Source organism: Ursus maritimus, unplaced genomic scaffold, assembly GCF_017311325.1.
Source record: "Ursus maritimus isolate PB19 unplaced genomic scaffold, ASM1731132v1 scaffold_5, whole genome shotgun sequence".
In the NCBI taxonomy this organism is placed as follows: Eukaryota; Metazoa; Chordata; class Mammalia; order Carnivora; family Ursidae; genus Ursus; species Ursus maritimus.
The window spans coordinates 79,979,001-80,005,079 of NW_024426663.1; the positions used below are offsets into that span (position 1 = coordinate 79,979,001).

Here is a 26,079-nt window from a genome sequence, read left to right on the forward strand (position 1 = left end):
GGAAGGTAGAAATGCTAGTACAACAATGTGAACGTATTTAACGCCACAGAATTGTAGACTTAAAAATGGTTAATATGGTAAACTCTATGCTATTTATATTTTACCTTAATAAAAAGAAAGGCAAATATAATTGTGCTTTTGCTTAGTTTCTTCTGGCAGCTAAAGAGAACTTCCTGTCCCTCTTGCCATAAGAACAAAATCGGGCCTTTTCAAAGAAACTGACAATAGAGGCTACCTGAGCACAAAAACGACAGCATTCAAAGCTCTTCTAACTCCAGGTGCTGTATCTGTTTATGTACACTATATAGAATTAAAAGCCTAAAAGAAAAATCTTTAGAATTTAAATGTACTTTAAAACAATAATAGGGCTGCCTGGATGGCTCAGTCAGTTAAGCATCCAACTCTTGATCTCAGGGTTTGAGTTCAAGCTCCTCACTGGGCTCCATGATGGGCATGGAACCTACTTAAAAAACAACAGAAACCCACAATAATAAGCAATTCTTTTTGCCCAAGATTCAAGTCAAAAAAAATTTTTTTAAATAATGATACAATATGTATTTTTTCAATAAAAAATAAAAACATCATATGTACCTTGAAAAAAAAAAGAAATAAAAGATGTTTCAAATACAAGAAAATACAAACTGTGTTCATAGATTGAAAGCATCACTAATGTGATGAGATCAGTTTTTCCCAATTAGATCTATAGATTCTAAACAATCCCAATCAAAATCCCAAAAGCTTTGTTCCTACGTACGGACAAGCTCTTTCCAAAAATATCTAGGAAAAACAATGGAAACGTAAGAGAAAAAGCAATTATGAAAATAAAAAGAATAAAGTTTGAAGGCTCACACCCTATTCTTTTTCTTTAATATTTTTTATTATATTATGTTAGTCACCATACAGTACACCATTAGTTTTTGATGTAAAGTTCCATGATTCGTTACTTGCATGTAACACCCAGTGCACCATGCAATATGTGCCCTCCTTAATACCCATCACCAGCCTATCCTATTCCCCCACCCCCACCCCTCTGACACCCTCAGTTTGTTTCCCAGAGCCCATGGTCTCTCATGGTTCATTCACACCCTATTCTTACCCCATTCTAAGATTTCCTAGAAAATCAGCATAATTGGAACATTGTGGTACTGAAGAAAGAATAGATGCACACAACAACGGAACAGAATAGAGATGACAGAAATTGACCTACATATGATTAAACAACTTTTTGCAACTTGCTAAGGCAATTCAGTTGAGAAAGAAAGTTCTTGTCAAGAACGTTACTGGAAAAGTGGACACAAATTTGGGGTGGTGGGGTGGTAAACAAATCAACCCAGATGTTCCTTGGATAGAAGGTTTGTGATGACAAATTTCTCTCTCCCAAGTTAATTTACCTGTGTTGTGCCTCCTAATAATTCCAGTGTCTCCATGGAGCACTTTCACTGTCCCATACTTCTTTTATGTAAATGTTAAATTGCCTTAGGACTTTGTATCCCCACAAGGTCTCTGAGTGAGTCAATCCCCGTTTTGAGAATAAAGGGAAATGCTTTTGAGTGATATGCCATAGGTCGGAAAGCTTGAAAGCTGCACAGCCATGCTGTTCACCCTGAGACAAATATGCACCTGTCCACAAGGCATCTCCTCTCTGAGTTCAAACACCTCAAGTCTCATAGTTCTATTACTGAGCTCTTGATTCTTGACACCTCTGCTTCACCCTGACCCTCAGGGCTGCTCTCCTAGAGTCTTCCCCATCACTTTGATAGGCACTTCGCTTCACTCAGATGCTCAGGAGAAATCCAGCATGTGATTCTTATATCCTCCCTTCGATATCTTCCTCCAGCACATCAACGACCTGGCAGGGCTATATTCAAAGTATATCCTGAGTCCAGTCTCTTTTCACACCCTCTGTGTCTCTCACTTGACCAAACCACTGCCTTCTTTCACTGAACAGCTAAATAAGCATATTTAAGTTCCCTAGGCCTGCCCCATCAGGCCCCACGATCATCTATCTGCCAAACTCCTTCCAAAGCCTCCCTTCAGTGGTTTCCATCATAGTTAGAATAACTTCTAAAGCAAATACCATGCCATCCAGTGTTCTACATCACCTCATCCCTGATTACTTGTAAGCCTTCCTTTCCTACCATTTTCCTACTGTGCACACTACTGCATACTGCACCCCAGGATCCCCCCGGGTAATCAATGGATATGGCAAGCTCCTTGCAATTTCAAGACCTTGGCATTTTCTGTTCCCTCCACCAGCAACACTAATCCTACATATATGCATATTTTATATTTCTGCTCAACTGTCAAGTCTTCAGAGAGGCCTTCCTTGACCAATAATTTGAAATATCCTCCCTTTCTGCTTACACTTCTTTATTCTTCTTCATAGGACCACCACCCCCAGACTCCATGTCACCTTTTCATTTCTCCACTATTTCTTGTATTTCTCCCCTAATAGGGAGGCTCATGTGGGCAGGGACTTGGTTCCTTTTATTCACTGCAGTATCCCTGGTGCTCGTTTGGAAAGTACTCAGGCAATGGCTGAGGACTGCCAAAGGAGCTCTAGATTTTCACATATTGCGACGATTCAATTAATGCCGAATGAACAGGTGAGAAAGTGAATGAATGAAGACAACTGGATTGTAAGTCAAAGCCTTTGACCATAACAATCTCACCATACTGCCAATTGGTAATCTTCGTTGTGTAGAGAAGTAACACTTCTTCACTTTTCTCAGATTGCCATGCCATTGTCTCTCTAAAGTCTTATGCAAGAGAATTTTAGCATCGCTGGCCACTGTATTCATGAATTCAAGTATATTTCAAATGTAGAAAGTAGATCTTCAAAAACTGGGAGAGAGTGGATGGGAAGCTTCCATTCATCAAGCAATGCCCTTCAGCACACTTCATGACCTCAGCTGTTACGCAGTCATTCTTCAGAAGTAACCACAGATTCAAGGACTGGTGAAACTTTTGATCTTCTCCACAGACATGTCTTCTTCCTGGCAATCCCTTTGTCTGACTTCACATCCAAGTTAAAATGGCTCTCATAAAGATTCAAGTACTTCTACTAGGGCAAATCAAAGTCGCAGAAGCAGGCCATTAAGGGGAGGAAAGTGGAAGCCAGTGATTTCAGGGCATCCAGCCAGATCTTTTCAGATGAGGAAACCTCCCTTCATCCCAGTGGAAGCATCAGACAAATTGGGCAAAAGCAGTACAAGGTGTAGAGCTTATGGGCAGGGGGATCCTTCTCCAGGCTTGGGAAATCAAAGTCATTTATGTCAAAGTTGGAGGCCAAGGAAATGCATGGCTCAGGCACTCCCATGTTGCTGAGAGTAGCCAGGGAATTGTCTCATATCTACTGAAGAACTCTGTCCTTTTTGAAGGACATGGTTGTTTTTCCCTTCATTATATAAATCATTGTCCACCTTGAGTCTAACAAGTGGAATTTCTTGCCTAGGTTTCTAATTTTGGGGGCCAGCTAACCACCATTAAAATTAAAACATAAGGAGGAAATGATAATAAAGGAGTAATAGTTAGCAAACGCCACCATTTCCAGATATGTGTGTAGAAAGAAATTGGGGGTTCCAGTTCCAGGTCTCTGAAGGTCACATTGGGAGCTTTTGGATGTTCACAGGGGTGTTTCTTCATGGTGGTCTCCAAAACTCCAACAGTAGCAGAATGCTCCTCTTCATGAGTATGACCTCACAGGGCATTGATGAAACTGGACTTCCCAGTTCCAGATTCCCCAAACACAGCCATATGCAGAGGAGTGTTCTCTGCTTCCACAAGTGACATCCTGAGTTATGTTAGCCACATCTTGTAGATTGGCCTCTTAATGGGTTGCTTGAATTCTAGCAAGGTTTTCTGAAGAGAGGATCCCCCTGCCTTACTGATTAATGTGATGAGATAGTCACAGGGGAACTCATACGAAGGAGGCAAGGCAGGACACAGAAAAGGAGATGAGATGTTGGAAACAGAGTTTGGAGTGAAAATCCAGAAAGATGTAAGATGTACGAAGGACCACAAACTACGGAATTCAGACACCTTCTAAAAGGAGAAAACAAAGAAATGGATTGTCTCCTGGAGCTTCCTGAAGGAACCATCTGCACTGATACCCTGATTTTACCTCTTTTAAGATTCATTTTGCACACCTCCCTTCTAGACCTTGAAGTAAATAAATATATGTTGTTGTGTTAACCCACTAAGTGTGTGTTAATTTCCTACTCAGCAATGAGAAACTAATGCAGACCATCTTCACTTTCTTGAAACCTCAATACAGAGTCCAAAGCCTTTCCATTCTGTAGGAAAAATCAGTCAGGCCAGCACATTGGGGAACACAGTAGAACTGTAGACATAGCTCTCTTCCCATTCCCTTGCAGCAAATAGGGACAGGACTTGTCTTGTGGGAGAGCCTAGAGGCTGAGCAAAGTCCACCAGGATGTGTGTTCCATAAAGGGAATAGCCGAGCACATAGTCCTTGTGGTAATAATTGCCCCATGCAAGCTTAATGTCCGTTTACCTCAGCTAATGGGAGAATTTGGGTGGGATTTAGAACATGTGGCAGGAAGCGACAGAAGAAGTAAATAAGAGCTCTAATTTTACTGAGTCAGTTCTGCAGTTTGAAACATTGGTACCTGATTATATCATGGCAGTTCAAGAAAGTCATTACTACCTTACTGATGGGGCCTCTTACCATCCACTGAGTGAGGAAACTGTGATTTTAAAAATATTTATACCATAAGTTTGTCTCAGAAGCTACCAATGTGCTTTTACCAAGAGGAGTGTGTTCCATGCTCTCCCCATCCTGCATGTCCTGCAAGGACAATTTTCAAAAGAGGGAAAATCATGACTCTCAAATAAATATAAAATGAATATGCATTAAGGATTTTATTGAACTAATTACTAACAAAGGAACCAAGCAGATGATATTACCCATTGAATGAAGAATCCCCCAAAAAGAGACATTCATACTTCAAGAACAATGAAATGAATATTTAAGTGGGGGGAAGAGTGCTGTATTCTAAGATGAGGGTGGTAAGTCAATTGAACCTCCACAGACAGATTTTATCTATACAACTGCTATGGACTGAATGTTTTTGTCCTCCACAAATTTCATAGACGAAGTGCCAGCTCTAAATTATGATATTAGTACGTGGGCATGTGGATGTTGCCTTAGCTGGGAGGGAAGAGCCATTATGAATGAATTAGTGCCCTTTAAGAGAACCAAGAGAGCTAGCTTGCCCCTATTGCCACGTGAGGTGACAGGAAAAAATGTCCACCTCAGACGTGATCTCTCACCAAACACTGACTTGACAAGTGACTTGACCTGGACTTTCCTGTTATCTAGAACTATGAGTAATATATTTGTATTCCTAAGCCAGCCATCTGTTATATTTTGTTATAGTCTAAGTAGATGAAAAATATGCCCAACAAAAGACTTATTTTGCCTTGCTACCAATGATCAAAGCTCCCAGAGTATTGAAATGGCTCTACAGGCTGGAAGGATGGATAGCATGACAACATAGCATGGTTTCCAACTGGAGATACTCAGTAAACATTCCACTTATTCCAAATTTTTCTACAACTTTCTCATTTTAAAAAAGAAGAAGAAAAAAAAAGAAGCATTTTCAGACTATGGTGCTCTCTTCTCTAAAGAGGATGGCATGAGAAGCTGGATGAAATCTTAGTTCTCTACCAGTCAAAATTACACCTCAACCCTCCAAACACAAAGCCAGTACTATCCCATCATGGCAGGAGCACAGTTTGCTCACTCACCAGCTCTGGAGAGAAAAGGATTTCTGATGTCAGAGATCATGAATTTTTCCACTAACACAACAGAAATTGCTGACTCAAGTAAAGTATCCCTGGAACTCCTGGCATAGGAACACACCACAGACCTGTCCTCCCTGGGAAATGCAGACACTGGGTGTTCCTGAGATTATGGCACACAGCAAGAGGTATACAGCCTCTGCCCTTCCTGGGTAAAGTATGAAAAACAGCAGGAAGGACAACAACCTCAAAGACTAGGCTTAGTTGAGGGTCCACATTTATAGAACATGAAAGTGAAACCATCCTTTATCCACAGAATGAGCAGTTCCAGGGGAAAAAAAAACCAAACAAACAGGTGTTTTGACCTCAGGAGGCTCAGGGAGTGAGGGGAGGGCAGAGAGTCACTGGGGCCATACAAGGCACATCTCTGATAATGTCTGTGAGGTCATCTAGCCAAGACTCCTGTGAGAGCCCTGCGGACAGAGAGATAACTGTGAGCAAGTTTTCAAACCTTGCAATGAATGAGAGAAGCATTTCCCATCAGAGAGCAGAGGGACTATAACTTTCCTGTGTCTTTCTGTTTCTTTCACTTTTAAGAGCCCTGTTGCTGGCTGCCATGTTGTCATACTTGGCCATGGATGTCCAGCAGGTCATAGAGTCACATCTCATGAACAACTTAAACTACAAGGAGAGACTCAGGAAATTTGACAAGACAGTCAGATGGTGAGACACAGAGAGGGAGGAAGAGCCAGGTTTCTAAGACTTATGTGGAAGATCAAGAGGAAAATACCAAAGTTTCTTTGGAAGAAGAAAATAGGAGGATTTGCTGTATCACATAAGATTTATTTCTATGCTATAACATCTAAGACAGTTGGTTGCTGGCACAGGGGTAGACTAACTGGCCCACAGAAAGGGACACACAGCCCTATATAGGATTCAGGCATGTGTGGAATTCTGTTGCTTGGGAGAAGTATGTGGGATGTCAGTGGGTATAGAAAACACTGTCTAGTAAACGGAGCTGACTAACTAGTTCTCCATATGGACAGAGGTTTACTGAATTTCTGCTTTCATCACTTATGATAATCAACTCCCAGTGGATTTAAGACCTTAATTTCAAATGGAAACTGTAGGAGAGAACATAGCTGTTCTCAGGGAAAGCTTTCTTAAAGGACACGACACCCATATAAAGATACCAAAATGACAACTGTATAAAACAGACTGACAATGTGTTACCTTTGACTCTATTAAAATGCAAAGCTTCTCCTCATGAAAGCAAGTGCAAAACAAAGTTTCAAAATCCCCATGAATCTGGAGATCATATTTGCAAAAATGTAGTCAACCAAGGATCAATTGAAAGGACGTATTTTAAAAATTCCAGAAATCACTAAAAAAAAAAAAAAAGATCAGACAATTCATTATGGAAGTGAGCAAAAGACATGCACAGAACTTTCTCAAGAAATAAACATATTTGTGGAAAAAAGAAAGTGTCTCAGATTAAGCATGAATGAGGCAAATGCAAAATTATGCAGTATTTGATAATATTTTATTGGAAAATTTAAGAATTTGGACAAAACTGGGTATTGATGAGAATATAGATAGAATCTCTGAAATACGGCTGCTGGGAATGTAAATCAATACAACACAGTGAAGAAACAATATGACTGTATGTTATAAATATGTACGTTCAGTGCAAGACTCAGCATTTCCACTCCTAACACATTCCCTAAAAGTCACTCTGTGAAAACGTGCAGGAGACATAAGGACATCTGCTTCCAGCAGCAGTCTTCGTAACTGTGAAAAGGGAGAGGATAGGCATTAACAGAGAAGGGATAAATAAGTTGACACACAGCGTTGAAAGGAATGAACCACAGCTATATAGAGAGGAATTAATCTTTCAGTGTACTGTTGAGATTAAATATTAAAAACCCGTAGAATACCAATAAATAAAGCTTCAAGAAAACTGAATAATATACTGTTTAGGCATGCATCTGTAAGTGATAACACCACAAATAAAAGAAAGGAATCATAAACACACACTGCATGACATTGTCACCCAGGGCTGTGGACAGAACTGGAGTGTAGGAACACAGAGGGAGGTAGAAGTCGTTAGAGATGTTCTATTTCTTGGGATGATTGTTCAGCGTGTAGGTGATCATTGTATTACACGAGTAAGTAAAAGATTTAAAATGGAGAAATATCTCAGTTCTTTCAGATTGTTGCTGTGTATATTCTTCTGGGTGTACTCGATCCTGAATCTCTCCTTCTTGCCATATTTTGGGGCCATCAGAGAAACATTCTCTATCTTACATACAGAGACAATCACTGCTATGATGGGAGAAAGACTGAGAAATCATTCAGGGAGGGGGCGGGAGACAGAGAGACTGAGATTCCAGGTAGAACCAACTGCAAGGCAAAGCTGCAAGCTCACACATGAACTTGACAATTGGCTGTGGATGAAGATGAGCACTTGCAGACAGCCAAGTACAGCTCTCAGTAGGAAGGTAGGAAATACCTCTGAGACTCCGGTACCCTGGCAGTGATGGGGCTCTTTGTATCAGGTGACAGAAAGGTCCCAGTCAGGGGCTCCCCAGGGCTGGGCTGCTCCCCAGCAGTGAGTGAGAATCACTCTGGGGCTGCTCCCCTGTTTGGTTGGCTGTGATCTGCAGTGTCTTCTGCACCCAGTGGACTGGGTGCCCTGATGCCCTACTGTGCCCGCCTCAGGGTCCAGAGTCAGACTTGCTGCTCCTAAGTCACCATTAGGAAATCAGGCAGTATGGTTTATGACCATATTGTAACATTCTCTCTATGGGCAGGAAAGTGAAATCAATTGCTTCTTTTACACAGAGCAGAATTTTGCCTTTTGAAGACAAATAGATAGCTAGATCCTGAGAATAACACCTATTTGGGGGCATGTACACACAATAAAACTAGCACTCATTAAAAGTGCCTCAGGCCTAACTCCGTTTGTTTGTTTGTTTGTTTGTTTGTTTGTTTAAACCCTTATAGGTTTAGGTTGGAATTTAAGTTTCAGTGATAACATGAGGGAGTAATATCACAGCCACAGTTTGCAAACCTGTGGACAGGGGATGAGAACAATAAACTGGAGAAGTCTGAAGGAGCCAGGGAGGGTGGGATTTTGGAAGATTATGAAGAACAAGTTGAACTTTGAATCTACCTGCTGCCCAGCCCCAAACCGATCACATACTGGGAGACTGGCATGCACAGACTTCTACCCATGAACACGAATATTGTGCAACTACTGGAAACGACCGAGGACATGAACAGCACATGTGCGCTTTGCAGATTGCTATGCTGGCCATTCGCAGGGAGCTTTGCAGCTGAGACCAAGCTCACAGCTCCATCTCCTCTGGTCAGGAGCAGCCACAGTGCTCGGTGGGCTGAGGCCTGATGCCCTGAGTGCACATTTCACAGTCCAGAGTCAGACCCTCTGGTGAGTCCCCTACGATCTCAAGACCCTTCCTCAAGACAAGTGGGTGAGATCACCACGGGGCCCTTACCAAGTAGACAGAGACACCAGCACAGCTTCTCCCTCTGTATGTCAACATTTTACCCAGCCTCATCGGTGGTCCCGCAGGGACCAGGAATCCATAGTAGACTATGGAACCCAAGAGACTCATACGGAAACTGCAGACTTCATTTGGGGGCACAATTTATTAATCTTTTCTAGGTTTGGGTTCTTCTTTCCAGGCTAGTCTCTCTTAGACAAGACATCTGAAATGGTTTGGACCTGGGCCCAGATGAATTCATAAGGTCCAGGCAGGCAGCCAAATTCAGTCTTTTTTGAGTGTGCCATCTCCTCTCATCTCATACCTTCTGATTGCATGATCACCCTTCCAACAAAGGAAGCTGACTGCTAGGTCTCCATCTGACACTATACTAGAGCTGGGGATCTGAGTGAGAAAGCAAAGATAGGAGTGAGGGGAAGGAGGACAACCTTAAAATAATTTGTCTAGAGCTGTCAGGCCAGAGTGTAGACCAGCAGTTTTCACGCAGTATTTGTCTAGAAAACCCGCTGCAAGACTGCTAACTATAAGCAGTTGCTAAGATGGAATAAATGGGTGTGGTCCTTTCTTTACCCCACACATTTTACTAAGCTTCTGGGTTGCCATTGGACATTGAACTGTGATGATAAGACAAAGCCTCTAGACTTGATCTCCTTAGGGCATAAAACATACTGGAAGGGGCAGTCAGGGAGATCCGTATGGTCTCTGAAAGGTACACACACAAAACAGACATTTCCTGGTCAATGATGAATGGAATGGCTCAGGAAATATCCTGTCTTCTGGATCCACTCAGGTGAGAGAAGTCCAGTTAGTCTAATAAACAATCTCCTGGCTCACAGAATTTAACTCTGCCCTGGCTCAGGCTCTCCTCCAACTGAGACACCTGTTGGCAGTAACAGGAAAAGAGTCAGCTTCTCTCCTCCTTCCTCCTCCCACCGCCTGCATTACACAGAGGGGCATAGCTGGGGGGAACTAGGGAGCTAAGAAAGTAACACATATGTAGGACGTTGCAATCTAGCTCATGGCCTTGGGTGGTGAATGTCTCTCAGGTAGGAGGGGCCATCTGGGGCTCACTCACACTGACTTCCCCTTGGGATATTGGGGAGAGGCACAGTCAGGACCTGTTGGCCTCATACCTGTTTGGTGACAGACAAAAAAGGGCAGTCCAGCCTCTTTCTGCAGAGATCCTCTGAGCTAGGAAGACCATGTCCAACCCTTATTGTTGTCCTAAAGGGAAAACATATCCCTTGCCATAGGCTTGCCTTCTCTTCGTCTCAATTCTTTAGCTGTGTTATTCTGACACAGGGGTGGGATTAAGGGTTGTGATGCCATGTTCACAGTCTCTTGACTGCATAACAATTGCATACCTTGTTACAGACATTTGCAATCTTGGCAGACACTTTGTAAAGCAGACCTTTTCTATCACCCTGTTACAGCCACAAGACCCCTCCCTGGGGTCTCTCTCCTGTCTACAAACATCTGGGGAAGCTTTCCCTTCTGCTTTCATGTGAGAATGAGGACATGACAATCACTGAGTGATTGAGCAGCTGCCCAGAGTCACCCAGTCAGTAGTGAGCAGTGCTGGGACTCAGGCCCAAAACTGGTTTGGTTTATGCAATGACACCAGGTGGGGTCACAGCTGAGGTTAGAAAGGACACTCCACAGTGGATGTACTATCTGCACTCTGATCTAAGCAGGTGGAAGCAAGTGAACCTTTGAGGTGGGGATGTCGGGAAACCACAGGCAATAATTTATGGACAGTGTGTTCACCCATCTATGGGGCTACCCTCACCGGGGCTGACTGGGGACTTCTCAGTGATCTGGGGGCTGACATCAGATTATATGGCTCAGTTGGGAGACCTCAGGGCAAGCCCATACCCCCAGGTGGCTGGGGTCCATGTAGATGCCACAGTGACACCCAGTGTGGGGTTCATGCAGATCCTGAATTGCCCTTGACCTCTAGAACAGAAGTGAACTCAGTGCACCCCTTTTTTGAGAACTGGAGTCATTTCTTGGAATACAAGCTGAAATCAGCCCTCCCTGAGTTGTCTCCTGCTGGGCCTATGAGTCTGCCAATTCCTTTACCCAGAAATGATGGAACTCTGACCAGGAGAGGTGCTAGAGCAGTAAAACCTTCAAATTGCACTGTCCTTTCCAGATCCTCTTCCCTCCTTCTCCCTATGCTCTCCTCAGATACCCCAACCCAACACAACTCTCTTCCTTCTTTCTGGAGCAACCTGGGGTTGATACCAGTTTCGGACTATCCCAGAGGGAACTGTCCTTACCTGAGAGCTGGACCCTTCCCCAGTGAGGGGTAACTTGTCAGAAGGAACACTGACATCTGCCTCATCAAGGTCACCCTTCATAGGACCTGTGGTAAGAGTTGAAGGGAATAAGAAGAACCAGAGGAAAGTCTTCCTCAGGATGCTGATAACACCAGACAGGATTCTGGGAGAAGTTGCTAGGAGCTCTGACAAGAGCATTTTGCCTGGGTCATACCATGAAACCCTCACTGGAATCCTATGAGGTGGTTAGCATGGCTCCCTCCCCCCCTTTCCCCTCACAGGGAAGAATACTGAGGCTCAGTGTTCAATGTGAAACGTTCACATTGCCTTGGGCAGAGCTGGTCTCTTAGCCCATTCCCTCAATGTGAAGGGTGAGTCCAGGCCTTGAGGCTAGTTGCAGGCTGAGGAGTCTGGGAAAAAATGAAGCAAGCTGGACCCACTGCAAAAGAAGTGAGCCTGGTTGCCCCAAGGAGGAGAGCATAAAGCTGCATGATAAGTCCTATAGATGGGTGTTAAATGTTACTACAAAGGAAACAGTGGACCTTCTGGGGCAGAAAAATGGCAGGTGGGTGTGAGGATGGGTCTCCAGAAGCTTCACAGGGCCCCACAAGTCGGTTGGGCAGATAGCCTTTCATGGAAGAGAAGGGACTCGTGGGGCTCACAGGGCAACTCCTCACCAAGGAGGCAGTCCTGAACTTTAAAAATTTGCATTCGTGCGTGTAGAAGTAGTAGATTTTGTTAAGATCTATTACCAAGTAGGCACTCATAACTTGTGGGATTGTGAAAGCATGCCAGACAAAAGCACTGCATGTAGCAAGTAGGAGGAGAATCCGTGAGGTAATTCCAGCCAAATCTCTTCTCTAATTCTGTCCTAAAAATGTTTGCAATCTCACTGAAGGGTTCAGCCTACAGGAGTAAGCTATATTCACAGAATATCTTAAATCCTTATAATAACAACAGACACAATGACAAACAATCGTTGACAAACATGAGTGCTGGCTTAAAATCAGTAGGAAATTATTTGGGAAGTTTGTTGTGACTTAGATGTTCAAGTTGAAAAGACAGGCATTCCTTAGGTATGCACTTAATGTTAAAAAGTGACTTTCTATGAAGAATTGTCTGAGAGGAAAGAAAATGCACTTTTCTCTGTTTTATTTAAATTCAATTAGCCAACATACAGTACATCTTTAGTTTTTGATATAATGTTCAATGATTCATTAGTTATGTATAACACCCAGTGCTCATTACATCAGGTGCCCTCCTTAATGCCCATCACTGAGATACCCCATCCCCCCACCCACCTCCCTTTCTGCAACCCTCAGTTTGTTTCACTGTGACAAGAGCCTCTTGTGGTTTTTTCCCTCTCCAATTTCTTCCCATTCAATTTTCCTTCCCTTTTCCTATGATCCTCTGCACTATTCCTTATATGCCACATGTAAGTGAAACCATATGATAATTGTCTTTCTGTACTTGACTTATTTTACTTAGCATAATCCCCTCCAGCTCTATCCATGTTTATTTAAATGGTAGGTATTCATCCTTCCTGGTGGATGAGTAATACTAAATTGTGTATATGAACCACATCTTCTTTATCCTTTCATCTATTGAAGGACATCTTGGCTCCTTCCAGTTTGGCTATTGTGGACATTGCTGCTATGAACATTGGGATGATTGTGCCCCTTCTTTTCACCACGTCGGTATCTTTGGGGTAAATGCCCAGTAGTGAAATTGCTGGGTCATAGGGTATCTCTATTTTTAACTTCTTTCTTTTTTTTCTTTTTACATTATGTTAGTCACCATCCAGTACATCATTAGTTTTTGATGTAGTGTTCCATGATTCATTATTTGCATATAACACCCAGTGCACCATGCAATATGTGCCCTCAATACCCATCACTGGCCTAGCCCAATCCCCCACTACCCTCCCCTCTGAAGCCCTCAGTTTGCTTCTCAGAGTCCATAGTCTCTCATGGTTCATTACCCCTTCTGTTTACCCCCCCCCTTCATTCTTCCCTTCCTTCTCTTACCGATCTTCCTGCTATTTCTTATGTTCCATAAATGAGTGAAACCATATGATAATTGTGTTTCTCTGCTTGACTTATTTCACTCAGCATAATCTCCTCCAGTCCCTTCCATGTTGCTCCAAATGTTGGGTAATCGTTCTTTCTGATGGCTGAGTAACATTCCATTGTATATATTGACCACATCTTCTTAATCGAGTCATTTGTTGAAGGGCACCTTGGCTCCTTCCACGATCTAGCTATTGTGGACAATGCTGCTATGAACATTGGGGTGCATATGGCCCTTCTCTTCACTACGTATCTTTGGGGTAAATACCCAGTAGTGCAATTGCTGGATCATAGGGTAGCTCTATTTTTAAGTTTTTAAGGGACCTCCACACTGTTTTCCAGAGTGGCTGTACCAACTTGCATTCCCACCAACAATGTAAGAGGGATCCCCTTTCTCCACATCCTCTCCAGCAATTGTTGTTCCCTGCCTTGTCAATTTTTGCCATTCTAACTGGTGTAAGGTGGTATCTCAATGTGGTTTTGATTTGTATTTCCCTGATGGCAAGTGATGTGGGAAAATGCACTTTTCAACATTAATCAAAATAGTTTATTCTTGACTCTAAAGACAAATGAAGTGAGGACATATAGATCCTAAGCATTGGAGGATGTGGACAGCTGGGACAAACTCCCCACTGCCCTGAAAGTATCCCCCATGTGTTGTCTTGCTCAACCAGGTGGGTGAAGGAGGAACCTGAGTTTTCTTGAGTCCTGGCTGAGTGACCCTCATGATGCTCTGCTGCAGAAATTCCCTCACGTCTATAAACTGCTTTGGCACTGAGCACCAGCGTCACAGCTACAGAGCATTCCTCAATGGTCTCCTCTGACCCTTACAAGTGTACATATTCCTGAATGAAGGTTTTGCTCACTCTGTACTCAAAATATCTCTGTTAGCAGCTTGGGTATGAATCTGATGCCCTGAGCTTGGTGCTAAGGCAGAAATTCCTCTGTTGCCTTGTGCACCAAACACTCCTATCTCCTCTGTTCCTCCTTCTTCTTCTTCAGGATACTGCACTGTTCAGCAGTGTGTTGTAGCTGGCCCACACACCCTATTATCCACATCCTTCACCTCTGCTGTGCAATATCATATGAACTAGAGGTTTTTATATATGTCAGGTGTCATAACCATCACAAAGGCCTTGGAAGAAGGTACACTGTTGGAGGTGCTCTTTGTGGTCAGAAGAACCCTGGAGACAGCAGCCAGTGCCCCAGTGAGCATTGCAGTGAGTGGGAACTTTGGCAGTCGTATGTCCTCCTTCGTCAATGCATTGCAAGGAATTGGGCATGAGGAGGAGACTTTGCTCCCACTGGCATGGTGAGGATCACCACAATTGCCACTCTTCTTATTTGACCAGTTTGGTACTGTGGGATGTGCCCACACAGTGGCAGTCACACAAAACCTGTAGAACTGTCTGAAAGAGATGTAAGCTGATATGACCTCATCATCATCACTGTATCCACAGGGTTCCACATGAATCTCACAAAGCTTGCCAAAGCCATACTTAGAAAAAGGTTCTATATCATCAGACAAGCTGAACAGGGATCTTAGCACAAATGCACTCTGAGACAAACAACTCCTGCAGACTATCTGGAAGATTATCCAAGAAACCTCCAGAAGAAGTGGGTATGTGAACCCATCATATTCCAGGACTCTAGCTTTGACCTTTGATTACATGACTTCCCTGAACTTAGGTTCCTTGAACAAGGACCTCTCTCACATCAAGAGACATGTTTCCCTGAAAAACCTGTCCACATCAGTAAGAAGATCATTATTGTCAAGGCAATCTCTCTGCAGAAGAGAATAGTCAGACAGTGTTTGCAGGACACCTTTGGCATTGAGGGTGAACGTCAATTGGAGTACTGTCTGAACACCTGCTGCTGGCTCTTTGGAATGGATGATTAATCTCTTTAGCAGATGGCCCAGAGTATGGTGATGTCCATGGAGGAGTACAGGGCCATCACGAAGTCCCTGGATCTATACCTACTCCATAAAGTGAACTGGAGACTGACTTCATGACTTGTTCAGTCATGAAGCATTCATCAGCCTTCCTAGCTACATCCAATTCTTGGGTGACCATGTCATTATCTGCTTCAGCTGGCTGAAGTAATGATGCACCCTTGATTTAGATGCCAAGGAAATAAAGACCATCTTAAGGAAATCTTTTCCTCCAGTGCAAAGTCTGCTTTACACACAGAACCCAGTGTATTGCTCTATTCTGCTCACCTGTCTGATTATATTCTCTCTCTCTCTCTCTCTCTCTCTTTTTCTCCCTGGTTTTGGGTCTCATTTGATATGTCTAGTGTATATTTCTCTGGGGTTGTTGTTTCCATTTTACTATTTTGTCCTTATGTTCATTTATTCTTCTCTGGACAGAAAGACAACATGGAAAAACACACCTCAAAAAAGAGAACAAAAGACAGTACTGACTGCCAGGGACTTAATCAGTATGGCCATAAGTAAGGTGTTGGAACTAGAATTCAGACTAACAATTATAAAGATACTAGCTGGGCTTGAAAAAAAGCATAGAAGATGCTAGGGAATCCCTTTCTGGAGAAATAAAAGAACTAAAATCTAATCACATCAAAAACAAAAAGGCTATTAATGAGATGCAATCAAAAATGGAGGCTCTGACTAGTAGGATAAATGAGGCAGAAAAGAGAATTAGTGATAAAGAAGACAAAATGATGGAGAATAGGGGCACCTGAATGGCTCAGTCAGTTAAATGTCTGCATTTGGCTCAGGTCACGATCCCAGGGTCCTGGGATCGAGCCCTGCATCAGGCTGCCTGCTAAGTGGGGACTCTGCTTCTCCCTCTCCCTCTCCCTCTGTCCCCTGCTCATGCTCTCTCTCTCACACACTCTCTATATATCTCGCAAATAAATAATAAATAAATAAATAAATAAATAAATAAATAAATAATCTTTTTAAAAATGATGGAGAGGAAAGGAGCGGAGAAAAAGAGAAATAAATACTGGATCACGAAAGGAGAATTCAAAAGACAGGTGATACCATAAAGCAAAATAATATTAGAATAATTGTGATCCCAGAAGAAGAGGAAAAGAGGGGGGGCAGAAGGTATATTGGAGCAAAAGTGAGAACTTTCCAATCTGGGGAGGGAGCAGGCCTTCAAGTCAGGAAGGCACAGAGAACTCCCCTCAAAATCAATAAAAACAGATCAATAACCCAACATATAATAGTGAAACTTACAAATCTCAGAGACAAAGAGAAAATCTTGAAAGCAGCTTGGGTCAAAAAGTTGGTAACCACAAGGGTAGAAACATTATATTGGCAGCGGACCTATCCACAGAGACCTGGCAGGCCAGAGAGGACTGGCATGACATTCAGGGTGCTAAATGAAAAAAATATGCACCCAAGAATAGTTTGTCCAGCTAAGAGGTAATTCAAAATAGAAGGAGTGGTTAAAAGCTTCCCATGAACCACGAGAGACTATGGACTCTGGGAAACAAACTGAGGGCTTCAGTGGGGGGGTGGGGGGAATAGGCTGGTGATGGGTATTAAGGAGGGCACGTATTGCATGGTGCACTGGGTGTTATATGCAAGTAATGAATCATGGAACTTTACATCAAAAACTTGGGGTGTACTGTATGGTGATAACACACCATAATAAAAATTATTATCAAAAAATAAAAGCTTCCAAGACAAAAAGAAACTAAAAGAATTTGTGATCACCAAATCAGCACTACAAGATAGATTAAAAGGGATCCTCTAGGGGCGCCTGAGTGGCACAGCAGTTAAGCGTCTGCCTTCGGCTCAGGGCGTGATCCCGGCGTTATGGGATCGAGCCCCACGTCAGGCTCCTCCACTATGAGCCTGCTTCTTCCTCTCCCACTCCCCCTGCTTGTGTTCCCTTTCTCACTGGCTGTCTCTATCTCTGTCAAATAAATAAATAAAATCTTTTAAAAAATAAAAATAAAAATAAAATAAAAAATAAAAAAATAAAAAATAAAAGGGATCCTCTAAGCAAAGAGAGAGCCCAAAAGTAACATAGACCAGAAAAGAACAGATACAATATACATTAACAGTCACTGTACAGGTAATACAATTGCATTAAATTCATATCTTTCAATAGTTACTCTGAATGTAAATGGGCTAAATGCCCCAATCAAAAGACAGAGGGTATCAAATTGGATAAAAAAAAATAAGACCCATCAAATGCTGCCCCCAAGAGACGCATTTTATTTATTTATTTATTTTTTAATAATGATTTTTTATTATATTATGTTAGTCACCATACAGTACATCCCCGGTTTTCGATGTAAGGCTCGATGATTCATTAGTTGTGTATAACACCCAGTGCACCATGCAATACGTGCCCTCCTTACTACCCATCACCGGTCTATCCCATTCCCCCACCCCCCTCCCCTCTGTATCCCTCAGTTTGTTTCTCATAGTCCATAGCCAAGAGACGCATTTTAGACCCAAAGACACCCCAGATTGAAAGTGAGGGGGTGGAAAGCCATTTATCATGCTAATGGACATCTAAGAAAGCCGGGGTGGCAATCCTTATATCAAATTAGACTTTAAACCAAAGACAATAATAAGAGATGAGGAAGGACACTATATCATACTTAAAGGGTCTGTCCAACTAAAAGATCTTACAATTATAAATATTTATGCCCCAACATAGTAGCAGCCAATTATATAAGCAAATTAATAACAAAATTAAAGAAACACATTGATATAAAATAATAGTAGGGGACTTTAACACCCCACTCACTGCAATGGCCAGATCATTTAAGCAGAAGATCAACAAGGAAAAAAGGGCTTTGAATGACACACTGACCAGATGGACTTCACAGATACATTCAGAATTTTCCATCCGGAAGCAACAAAATACACATTCCTGTCTACTCCACATGGAACACTCTCCAGAATAGATCACGTACTGGTTCACAAATCAGGTCTCAACTGGTACCAAAAGATTGGGACCATTCCCTGCATATTTTCCAACCACAGTGCTTTGAAACTGGAACTCAATCACAAGAGGAAATTTGGAAAGAACTCAAATACAAAGAGGTTAAAGAATATGCTTAAAAAAAAAAGGAGGTTAAAGAACATCCTACCTTTTTTTTGAACAATCAACAATTTGCTTTTATTTTCTATTAAATCATGATGTTTTTTTCACTTGGTATCATTTACTGATATAAAGTAAAATCCCCTCATACTCCACTTACCATAGGCGTGCCTACAAAGAAAACCTCATTTCAAATGTAATTGTGGACATTGTTCCCTCGTTAAAAATTCATAGGGTTTGCGAATATGCCACAGAAGTACTGCAGTACCATTATTTCTGCAGGTATTTTCCCATTGCCAATTCTTTTTTATTTTTTTTATTTATATTTTTTGATGTAAAGTTCGATGATTCATTAGTTGCGTATAACACCCAGTGCACCATGCAATACGTGTCCTCCTTACTACCCATCACCATTCCCCCACCCCCCTCCCCTCTGAAGCCCTCGGTTTGTCCTCATAGTCCATAGTCTCTCATGCTTCATTCCCACTTCTGATTACCCCCCTTCCTTTATCCCTTTCTTCTCCTACCGATCTTCCTAGTTCTTATGTTCCATAGATGAGAGAAATCATATGATAATTGTCTTTGTCTGCTTGACTTATTTCACTTAGTATTATCTCCTCCAGTGCCGTCCATGTTGCAGCAAATGTTGAGAAATCGTTCTTTTTGATAGCTGAGTAATATTCCACTGTATGTATGGACCACATCTTCTTTTTTCTTTTTACATTTAGTCTAAATTTATTATAGGGGTTTTTTTTTAATCTCTCCAAAGGAATGACTGAATTGGATACGACAATGTGAAATTTGTGTAATGGGAACAGACGTAGAGAAGTTAGTTGTAGAGAGTTTCTTTTTTTTTATGTTTTTTTATTATATTATCTTAGTCACCATACAGTACATCCCTGGCATCTGATGTAAAGTTCGATGATTCATTAGTTGTGTATAACACCCAGTGCACCATGCAATATGTGCCCTCCTTACTACCCATCACCAGTCTATCCCATTCTCCCACCCCCCTCCCCTCTGAAGCCCTCAGTTTGTTTCTCAGAGTCCATACTCTCTCATGCTTCATTCCCCCTTCTGATTACCCCCCCTTTCTTTATCCCTTTCTTCCCCTACCAATCTTCCTAGTTCTTATGTTAGACCATATCTTCTTAATCCAGTCATCTGTTGAAGGGCATCTCGGCTCCTTCCATGATTTAGCTATTGTGGACAATGCTGCTATGAACATTGGGGTGCATATGGCCCTTCTCTTCACTATGTCTGTATCTCTGGGGTGAATACCCAGTACTGCAATGGCTGGGTCATAGGGTAGTTCAATTTTTAACTTTTTAAGGGACCTCCACACTGTTTTCCAGAGTGGCTGTACCAACATGCATTCCCACCAACAATATAGGAGGGATCCCCTTTCTCCACATCCTCTCCAGCAATTGTTGTTTCTTGCCTTGTCAATTTTTGCCATTCTAACTGGCATAAGGTGGTATCTTAGTGTGGTTTTGATTTGAATTTCCCTGATGGCTAATGATTTTGAACATTTTTTCATGTGTCTATTAGCCATTTGTATATCTTCATTGGAAAACTGTCTGTTCAAATCTTCTGCCCGTTTTTTGATTTGTTTATTTGTTTCTCGGGTATTGAGTTTGAGAAGTTCTTTGTAGATCTTGCTTACCAGTCTTTTATCTGTAGCATCATTTGCAAATATATCCTCCCATTCCGTGGGCTGCCTCTTAGTTTTTTTTTTGACTGTTTCCCTGGCTGTGCAGAAGCTTTTTAACTTGATGAAGTCTCACAAGTTCATTTTATGTTTTGTTTCTCTTGCCTTTGTAGATGTGTCATGAACAAGGTTGCTGTGGCCAATGTCATAGAGGTTGCTGCCTATGCTCTCCTCTAATATTTTGATGGATGCCTGTATCACATAGAGGACTTTCCTCCATTTGGAGTAAAACTTTGTGTATGGTGTGAGAGAGTGGTCAAGTTTTATTCTTTTGCATATAGCTGTCCAATTTTCCCAGCACCATTTATTGAAGAAACTGTCTTTTTCCACTGGAAGTTTTTTCCTGCTTTGTCAAAGATGGTTGCCCAAAGAGCCGAGGGTCCATTTCTGGGTTCTCTATTTTGTTCCATCTGTCTATGTGTCTGTTTTTGTGTCAGTACCATGGTGTCTTTGTGATCACAGCTTTGTAGTACAGCTTGAAATCCAGAATTGTGATGCCCCCAGCTTTGTTTCTCTTTTTCAACAATTCCTTGCGATCCGGAGCCTTTTCTGGTTCCACACAAATTGAGGGGCTGTTTGTTATAGTTCTTGGAAAAATGTCATTGCTATTCTGATCGAGATGGCATTGAAAGTGTAGATTGCTCTGGGTAACATGGACATTTTAACTATGTTAATTCTTCCGATCCATAAGCAAGGAATATTTTTCCATCTTTTTGTGTCTTCTTCAATGTCTTTCAAGAGTGATTTGTAGTTTCTACAATATAGATCTTTTACGTCTCTGGTTAAGTTAATTCCAAGATAATGTATGATTTTTGGTGCTATTGCAAAAGGGATGGATTTCCTAATTTCTCTTTCTTCAGTCTCATTGTTCATGTATAGAAATGCAACTGATTTCTGAGCATTGATTTTGTATCCCACCACATTACTCAATTGCTCTATTACTTCTAGTAGTTTGGGAGTGGATTCTTTGGGGTTTTCCATATACAGTATCATGTCATCTGCGAAAAGAGACATTTTGACTTCTTCTTTGCCAATTTGAATACCTTTTATCCCTTTTTGTTGTCTGATTGCTGTTGCAAGGACTTCTAGTACTACGTTGAATAATAATGGTGAGAGTGGGCATCCTTGTCATGTTCCTGATCTTAAGGGAAAGGCTTCCAGCTTTTCCCCATTGAGAATAATATTTGCAGTAGGCTTTTCATAGATGGCTTTTATGAGATTGAGAAATGTACCTTCTATTCCTACACTCTGAAGGGTTTTAATCAGGAAAGAATGCTGTATTTTGTCAAATGCTTTTTCTGCATCAATTGAGAGAATCATATGATTTTTGGCTGTTTTCTTGTTGATAAAACCTATTACACTGATAGATTTGCCAATGTTGAACCACCCTTGCATCCCAGGGATGAATCCCTTGGTCATGATGGATAATCCTTTTAATGTACTGTTGGATTCTATCAGCAAGGATCTAGCTGAGAATTTTGGTGTCCATATTCATTATGGAAATTGGTCTGTAATTCTCCTTTTTGATGGGTTCTTTGCCTGGTTTGGGGATCAAGGTAATACTGGCCTCATAGAATGAGTTTGGTAGCTTTCCTTCTGTTTCTATTTTTTGAAATACCTTTAGGAGAATAGGTATTATTTCTTCTTTGAATGTTTGGTAGAATTCCCTGAGAAAACCATCAGGCCCTGGTGTTTTGTTTTTTGGAAGGTTTTTAATCATTGTTTCAATCTCTTCATAATTAATTGGTCTGTTTTAAAAAATCAACTTATTCCTGTTTCAGTCTTCGTAGATTATAGGTGTCCAGGAACGCTTCCATGCCTTCAAGATTGCTTAATTTATTGGCATAAAGCTGTTGATAAAAATGTCTAATATCGTTCCTATTTCATTGGTGTTGGTTGTTACCTCTCCCTTTTCATTCATAATTTTTAATTTTGGGTCCTTTCTCTATTCTTTTGGATAAGTCTTGTCAGTGGTTTCTCAATATTATTCTTTCAAAGACAGGCTTCTACTTCTGTTGATCTGCTCTACTGTGCTCCTGGTTTCTAATTCATTGATCTCTGCTCTAATCTTGATCAACTGCTTTCTCCTGTGTGGATTAGGCCTGTCCCTCTGTTGCTGTTCCAGCTTCTTGAGGTGAGAATATAAAAACTGCATTTTAGATTTTTCTATTCTTTTGAGTGAGGCTTGGATGGCTATGTATTTTCCCCTTAGGACTGCCTTTGCAGTGTCCCATAGGTTTTGGACCATTGTGTATTCATTCTTGTTGGTCTCCATAAATTGTTTAAATTGATTTTTGATTTCCCAGTTAATTGAATCATTCGTAAGCAGGATGGTTCTTAGTCTCCAAGTGTTTGAGTTTCGTCCAAATTTCTCCTTCTGATTGAGTTCCAATTTCAGAGCGTTGTGGTCTGTGAATATGCAGGGAATAATTTCAGTCTTTTGGTATCGGTTGAGACCTGTTTTCTGGCCCAGAACATGATCTATTCCTAAGAATGTTCCATGGGCATTAGAATAGAATGAGTATTCTTTGGTTCTGGGGTGTAGTGTTCTATATATATCTATGAGGTCCAACTCGTCTAGTATGGCATTCAAAGCTCTTGTTTCTTTGCTGATTTCTTGCTTAGGTGATCTGTCTATTGCTGATAGTGCAGTGTTGAGGTCCCCTACTATTAACGTATTTTATCTATATGTCTCTTTATTCTGTTAAGAGTTGGCTTGTGTATCTTGCTGCTCCCCTGTTGGGGCATATATATTTATAATTGTCATATCCACTTGTTGGATACATCCTTTAAGAATAATATAGTGCCCTTCTGTGTCTCTAACTATAGTCTTTAGTTTAAAATCCAATCTGTCTGATATGAGAATTGGTACCCCAGCTTTCTTTTGAGGTCCATTGGCAAGAAAGATGGTATTCCATCCCTTTACTTTCACTCTGGATGTATCTTTAGGTTCAAAATGAGTCTCTTGTAGACAGCAAATGGATGGGTCATTTCTTTTTATCCTATCTGCAACCCTGTGGTGTTTTATGGGAGCATTTAGGCCATTGACATTGACACTGATTATTGAGAGATATAATTTTAATGATGCCATGTTGCCTGTAAAGTCTTTGTTTTTATAGATTGTGACTTTCTGTTCTGTATCACTCTAGGATCCTTTTTATTTTTATAGAACCCCCCTTAATATCTCCTGTAGGGCTGGTTTCGTGGTTACGAAAATGGTCAATGTCTGGTGCTTCTGGAAGTTCTTTATCTCTCCATCAATTTTGAATGACAGCCTTGCTGGATAAAGGATCCTTGGCTGCATGTTTTTCTCTGAACGAGTTTTAAAAATGCCCCCCCCAAGTCTTTCTCTTATTACAGGTCTGTGTACACAGGTCTGACATAATTCTGATATCTTTGCCTTGGTACGTGAGAAATTTCTTTGCCCTGGCTGCTTTCAATACTGTATCCTTGGATCTAATATTTGCGAAATGCACTATGACGTGACGTGGTGTAGGTTTGCCATGGTCAACCTTGGGAGGGGTCCTCTCTGCCTCTTGGACATGAATGCTTGTTTCCTTTGCTAGATTAGGGAAGTTTTCAGCTACAATTTGTTCAAATATCTCTTCTAGACCTCTGTTTTTCTCCACTCCCTCGGGGATGCCAATGATTCTGACGTTGGAACGTTTCATTGAGTCAGTAATCTCCCGTAACGTACATTCTTGAGATTGGATTTTTTTGAGTCAAGTTTCTATTTTAGTGCTCTCTTCTACTAACCCATCCTCCAATTCGCCGATACGTTCTTCTGCCTCATTCACCCTGGCCATCAGAGCCTCTAGTTTTGACTGCATTGGGCTCATAGAATTTTTAATTTCTGCCAGATTCACTCTCATTTCTTCCCTTAGAGATTCTACATTCTCATTAACATTTTTGTTAATGCTTTTTTTAAGTCTACACATCATCTTGACCATTGTTACTCTGAATTCCATTTCTGATAATTTGGTTATATCCATATCCATTAGTTCTGTAGCAGAGGCCACAGACTCATTGTCTTTTTGTTGCTGGAGGGGATTTCTCCTTCTCATCATTCTGATAAGGAGAGGTTGCGGGGTTGTCCAGAGCCCAAATTATTGACCAGGACCCAGGCAGTGTACACTTGTTTTATAGAGACCTTAGGGATGTGGGCTTCTTGATTTTTCAGCCTGCCTTCTGGGGGAGACACCTGCTGCACTGATACTCAGGCAACACTGTTTGGGTAGAGTCTCCCTATCCCCTTTGAGGGGCGATGGGGATGGGCACACTGCGAGCCAGTATTTCCAGGATTTTGTTCTCTGGTGGCTTTCCCTGGCAGTTTGCTGTGCCTCTTCTGAGAGTCAGAGCAGCAGTAGCCAAATCTCAGCCTCTGTCTCAGAACAGAGGGATCCCGGACCATTCTCCACTGATGTTCTGCTCAACCCTGCAGCGTCCCGGCATGTGCGCCCCACACCCGGCGTCCCAGCCCTCACTTCCAGGGCCGGCGTGTCTCTGTCCTTTGTGTTTCTAACACTGCCAGCTGCCAGCCACCAGCTGCCAGTCACCCCCGCGTGCTCTGGAGCTCCCGGTCTCAATCTGGTTCCTCTGAGCACACCGGAGCTCCGTTTCAGTCTGGTCACTCACGTTCCCCGGCTCAAGGTCTCAGTCTGCTCTCTCACTGGTGCTGATCCTCGAGTCTGCCCACTCCCCAGTGCAGGTGGTTACCGCTTCCCGGCGCCCGAACGCGGCAGCTCCCTCCCCCTTCTGTTTATCTTCTGATATCTGTGCGCAGATTCATGGCTTCTCGCTTTGTACCTCAATACTCAGCGCTGGCGATGTTCATTTGTAGAGATCCTGATGTATCTTCCTGCATCTCAGGCTGATTCCGTGGATGTTCAGGATGGTCTGGTACCTATCCAACTCGACTCAGGGGACCAGCTGAAAAAGGGGACCCCTACTCCTTCGCCATCTTAACTCCTCCATCTAAAGAACATCCTACTAAAGAAAGAATGGGTAAACCAGGAAATTAAAGAGGAATTTTAAAAATTCATTGAAACAAATGAAAATGAAAACACAGCTGGTCAAAATCTTTGGGATACAGCAAAGGCTGTCCTAAGAGGGAAGTCTAGACCATTACAGTCTTTTCCCAAGAAACAAGAGAAGTCCTAAATACACAACCTAATCTCAACCTAATGGAGCCAGAGAAAGAACACCAAATAAAGCCTAAACCAAGCAAAAAGAGAAATAATAAACATTAGAACAGAAATCAATGAAATAGAAATCAGGAGAACAGTAGAACAGATCAATGAAACTAGGAGCTGGTTCTTTGAAAAAATTAATAAGATTGATAAATGTCTGGCCAGACTTTTCCAGAAGAAAAGAGAAAGGACCCAAATCAATAAAATCATGAATGAAAGAGGAGAGATCACAATGAACACCAACGATACAAGCAATTATAAGAACATATTATGAATAACTATATGTCAACAAATTAGGCAACCTGGAAGAAATGAATACATTCCTACAAGCTTATAAACTACCAAAAGTGAACCAGGAAGAAACCGAAAACCTGAACAGACTCATAACGAGCTAGGAAATTGAAGCAATAATCAAAATTCTCCCAAAAAACAAGAGCCCAGGGCCAGATGGCTTCCCAGGGGATTTCTACCAAACATTTAAAGAAGAAATAATACCTATTCT

General features: G+C 41.8%; 1 long non-coding RNA gene and 1 pseudogene across 1 annotated transcript in view; both read right to left on the reverse strand.

Moving 5' to 3' along the window:
• Positions 1-1,212: 1,212 nt before the first annotated feature.
• Positions 1,213-4,139, reverse strand: LOC121100808 (annotated as a pseudogene).
• A 3,164-nt stretch (positions 4,140-7,303) lies between these two features.
• The window catches only part of LOC103656359, a 36,138-nt gene continuing 17,362 nt past the window's right edge, over positions 7,304-26,079 (reverse strand). Inside the window, exons 2-3 of the long non-coding RNA XR_566599.1 lie at positions 11,576-11,661; positions 7,304-7,557 (exon numbers count right to left, since the gene is read on the reverse strand). This is a non-coding gene — a long non-coding RNA (uncharacterized LOC103656359). The remainder of the gene's footprint in view (positions 7,558-11,575; positions 11,662-26,079) is intronic.